General features: G+C 18.4%; 1 long non-coding RNA gene across 1 annotated transcript in view; it reads left to right on the forward strand.

Moving 5' to 3' along the window:
- Nucleotides 1–3158: 3158 nt before the first annotated feature.
- Nucleotides 3159–5842, forward strand: part of LOC116185539 — a 6601-nt gene continuing 3917 nt past the window's right edge. Inside the window, exons 1-2 of the long non-coding RNA XR_004150383.1 lie at nt 3159–3285; nt 4395–4739. This is a non-coding gene — a long non-coding RNA (uncharacterized LOC116185539). The remainder of the gene's footprint in view (nt 3286–4394; nt 4740–5842) is intronic.

Genomic DNA, 5842 nt, shown 5'->3' on the forward strand with positions numbered 1-5842 from the left:
ATTAATATTATATTTATATTATATATTATATTTTAATATAAAAATATTTTTCTAACTCAGTATACAAAATGTAATTTATAATATTAATTTATTATAATATATTATTAATTTATAATATTTTTGCTGTTGTATTGTGGTTTTAGTCAAAATAAAAATTATTTTAGTTTAAATTTTGTCTGTAACTAATATAGATCATTACTATTACGAATTATCATGAAAAATTGCTATTTACGGATTTTTTTACGAAAATCATTCATCTTTATATATAATGATATGTTGTATAAGATTTTAAGTAAAAAGACTTTTTTTTTTCTTTTTTTTTCCTTTTTGTTTTTTATTAAAGAAAATATAATTTGTTTCAGTAAGCTTTGATATTGCTGCTTTGAAACAAAAAAATTTATGTGTGGAAACTATGAAAACTCTAATGTAAAGCATTGTGGCACAATTCAAGAGGAGTAATATATTTAAGAGAACGTATATGTCGTTAATTAACTTCTTTTTAAATGATAGGTTAAACCAAGTTTATACATAATAGTATCTCGTGTTAATTTTCCTCTGTATATCAAAAGTTATCCATTATGTTGCAAGAAAATAGATAAACAAATAGATAAATTAATTAATTATATTACATCTGTTAAATGATTATGTTTGTGCTTATCAAAAAATGTAATTATATATTTGTTTTCTTATATTAAAATAAAAACTTATTATTTTAATATATATATATAATATTTAATATAAATATAATATTTTATAATTGCAAAAGATTTATTTTCATAATAAAATTTTTTAGGTTATATTTGCATGTTTAATGAATTCGAGAAAGAATAATAATTTTTTTTATTTATTAAATAAATAAAAAATATAGTAGTATAATAGTGGATAATTGTTATAAGATTAGGATTGACAATTATAAAGAAAAGAAAATATGTTCTGAAAATTTTTTGTAAATTCTTTTTTTTTTTAAGTTACAAGTATTTTGTAAATACTTTTAAAACTATCATGTATATCGTTCAAAATGATGATTAGAATTTTATGATTAGATGATTAGAATAAAGATTTTAAAAGCATGAACTCAAAAATTGAAGTTTGAATTCCAAGAATTACTAGAAATAACTTCGCAACAATAGGAAGGAAATGTGATAGTCTAAGACAATTATATAAATTATTGATTTCGATCGCCACTTAAACAGAATAATCTCACGAATATATTAGTAGAAATATCATTAAAAAAAAATAGAAAAATTTTATCATTGCATCAATAGTATCTCATCGATATATTTCAAATGATATATCATTCATTCTTTTATGTTTGCTATTTAAAAGTAAGAGTCAATATTTTTGTTGAATAATAGCTTTGATCCTAAATCTTCTGCAATAAAATATTTGCTTGTAAAATATTTATTATAACTATATAATGTATTATTATTTATCCTTTTCATCGATTATTTTATTTAAATTTATTTAAATTTATTTTTTTCAGAATTCCGATCTTTTGGATATTTAGATACCGAAATTTGGATTTTGAATTATACCACTACTTTGAATATCATATATTCAAATATCAAATATTCTAGCAAAAATTAATATAGCGATTTGCCTATAGATATGTATAGTTGATATACAAAGATAATTGAGTACATCGACCTTTAAACATCAGAAATTTAACGATTCGCATTACTGGCTGGATTCCGGCATCTCAAGCGAATTTCGCAATTTACACGTCAAATAAACGCCAAAGAAAAATCTAATTTTCCAGTGTCGCTCTGAAAATCAATCTCGCGACCAAACGAATAGTTTCACTCCCTCTACGTTTAGGAATTCGTTTTGCGTTTTTATAGATTGTTAAAATACCAGATTTATAATATAAAATAGAATTTAAATTTAAAATTTAAAAGGCAATTTTTGAATGAAATTACAAAATACATTTTATATAGTATCTGAAAAGTAATAAGGTATATAAACTCAAAGATATAATATAATTAAATAATATAATATTCATTAAAATCATTCATTTATTCAAAATACAATGATTTATGAAAATATATGAATACTTTTTTATTTTTGAAATGAAATTTTGTAATTGTAAAATTGATTGGTTATTATGAAGCAATTTTTTTTCGAAATATCATTTTAAAAAAATAAAATAGATTTTCAAACTTTCAATGCATTTTTTAAAAATATAATAGAAACAAATTTTAAATTATAAAATGTTTAGAATTTATAAAAAAAAATTTTTAAATTTCCTAAGCAAAATATTTTCAATTTAAAGAAATGCTGAAACAATTGAATTTATCTTCTAAAAAAAATTTTCTATCAACAAAAAAAATTATTTTATATTATATATAATATTATATTTTATACAAAGTTACATGAATTTCTTTCTAAAATTAAGTAATAAAAGTATTTAAATATTTTTATGAGTTATTGTATATTATGATATAATAAATAAATTTATTTAATTTCACATTAATTCATGGAATATCAATTATATGTACAATGCACATGAATTGTATTATCAAAAAACAATAGTTCTATAAACAATTTGAAATGTTAAAAAATAAATTTTAAAACTTATATTCTTTATTTTTTTTTAATTTATAAAAAATCCAGATAAGCCTACTAATTTAAAAAATAACGATTGCAAATTATAACTTTAATTCCTAATAACTAAAATTCGCTTCAAAAATTTAATTTTTGCAAGAAAAATGGCATTAAAACTTTTCTTGTTAGAACTTTTATGATATTACTCTTCATTATGAAGAATCGATATATATAATTATAGATATATATAGTTTCGGAAATTTCAAAATTATACATACGTATTTGAAAGCGTAAAAAGATCAAATAAATTTATTTGTAAATATCGATTCTATATACTTTTCATTAAATATATTTTAAATGAAATTTAATTTAAAACAAATACTTATTTCTTGAAAAACTTTAATTTTTTTCGCAAATTAATTTATTTGAACTTAATAACAAATAACTATGTTCCAGTTAATATATGTTATGTATTTCTATATGTTTAATTAATTAATAAATAAATCATATTGTAGAAGCGAATTTATGAACAACGAGCTATAATAGCACTTTTACTTATGTGGTATATATATGTTTTCTTCTTATAAAAAATTGTTATGAAATAATGCATATAATTTACAAAATGTCTCAAACAATTAAAGCCACGTTTCAAAAATAATGCAAATCTATTAATTAATATTTTGAGAAAAACAGTTTTTTATTTATTTTCTTTAATAATAATTGATCTTTTTGATTTTTCTTGTAAGTATTATATATAAATACATTTTCATTAATATAATATTTTTGATATTATAAGATAACTAATAACTAATTTTTTTATAAAAAATTTATAAAATTACAAATTTATGTTGATTTGAAAATTATTGAATAATTTATCATAATATTTTTAAAAAATTTGAAAAAAAAATGTTCATTATTTCAATTTTTATTTTTTGAATTATTATTTATATACTTTTATATACTTTTTAATAATACTTTTAATAATACTTTTTAAAATTTTTAAAATAACTTAATCTAATAATTAATTTGTTCACTGATGATAAATATTTCTTCTTTATGATAAATTTTTACAAATCTTAATAATATCTAATATTAATATTAATCTTTAATTTTTTTCTTTGCTTTTAAAATTTTTTTTTTATAAATTCTAAACATTTTATAATTTAAAATTTTTCTCTATTTTTAAAAAGCATTGAAAATTTGAAAATCTATTTTACATTGAAATAATTGCATAATTATTAATAATCAAAAGTTTAAAAAATATGCTTGTAATTATAATATTTAAAAATATTTGTGATGTTTCTATAAGTATTTGTAATTATAAGTACTTTTATCATTGAAAAACCTGTGAAGGATAAGATTTTTATATTGCTCTTAATATAATATATGCATCATTAAACATCACAAAATTTAGATCAGAATACATCAATTATTTAGGGAATGAGGTATTTTAAAAATTTTTGATATATTTTCTCGATTTCGTTTGCTTCATTGGCTTGTGAAAAACGAATGAGAAATATAAATAATGATTTATGTGAAATAAAATAATATATTCATATTTTGCTTGACGATACATAAATTCTTAAGTTTCTTAAAATCAAAACTCAAAAAATTAATTAAAATTAATTAAAATAATTAATTAAAATTCTAATTCTTTATTATAATTGATAATTTTAATTGATAACGCGATAATTAATTGAAATAATAAATATAATTGTAAATATGCTTATAACATATAATAATAATTCACAAAATGAATTTATATTATTTTTAAAATTGAAAATAGTTTTAATTGATAGATATTATTTTCAGAAAAATTTGAAGAAAAAATTAATCCTGTAATTTTCCAGACATATTATATATATCTTTCGATATGATTTATCGACTGCACTGACGTCGAGAAATTTCCGGTATTTATGGCGATTATACAAACCTATACTGCAAAGGACAGAGAAGAACTAATTAATTGTTCGCGGCCGAATTGTTCCAAAACTCGAAGGAAGGTCTCTCCTATTAGTTACGTTGAAATCCCATATCGGCTAGACTCGCAAATAGCGAACAACAATGAGCAATCCTGCAATTAACTGTCTCATGGTAAAGAAAACTTTAATCGTTGTTTTCTCCCTTTCTCGAGAGATCTGCAAGGAAATCAAAACAATGGCTGTTAATTTACGTGTAATTAATGGAACTCTCATGTAAGTATATTATACACTCGAATCCATAACTTATTTGATATTAATTTAATTTTAAACATGAGTTTATTTTAATTTGATTTTATTAATTTATGAGTTTGTTATAATATAATATAATAATTCTAAACAGATATTAATTGAAATAAAGAGTTTCTTTTTGTTTTTTTTTTTTTAATTCTACTCCAAATTATGTATAATAGTGCTCAATTAATAGTCGTAAAATCAAAATTATAAATAATTAATATGTTTTAATTTTTCTCTTGAACAAGAGAATATGTTAGTATTCTGACAATTATTTGCAGTCTTTTTTTCAATTTCACTTTCTTCATTGATTGTAAAAAATGTGAAAAAAAAATATTTTTTTAAATAAGATAAAATAATGTATGTAATGTATATTATTTTGTTGTATTCTGATTTTCATTGTTGCCGATAAAATACTTATATGGAAATATACTTAGATAGTAAATGAAGTTAATAATATTATTGGTCTAGAATAATTATTAATTTTTAGAGGCATATGTGTATTTTAAAAGCTAAATTCATAGGAATTGATTGATAAATATGATAATTATTTATTATTATTGATTATTTAATAATATTTATATATTATTCTAAATAGTATATTGAATAATATTCAATATTTGTTATTTGCATATAGAATTTTTTTAATGTTGAAAAAAATTTGTTCTTATAATAAAAACATTTTCATCTTTTAAGTTTTATTCAAACTTTTACTTTTAAGAAATTTTTTTATTTTATTTTATTTTATTTTTTTTTTTTTTTTGTGTATAATGAAACTTATCATCAATATATCAAGAATTTTTTTAAAAACGTTTTATTATTCATTATATAAATAGAATTTATTAAAAAGTTCCATAACTGTTTTAAACTTTTTTCTAAATAATTGTTTAATATCTTTTCCATAAAATTTAGCTTTCTTTTTTTTCATTTAATTAAAATCAATATATCTTTGAAAAAATAAAAGCATTTGTAACATTATGATAAATATATTTTTTTCTTAAACTCTTTTTTTTAATTTATGTAATGAATTATTTATCTCTAATATATTTTATATATATATATTTTTTATATTTTGATATGACAAT

This window comes from Apis dorsata, unplaced genomic scaffold (assembly GCF_000469605.1).
Source record: "Apis dorsata unplaced genomic scaffold, Apis dorsata 1.3 scaffold_207, whole genome shotgun sequence".
Taxonomy (NCBI): domain Eukaryota; kingdom Metazoa; phylum Arthropoda; class Insecta; order Hymenoptera; family Apidae; genus Apis; species Apis dorsata.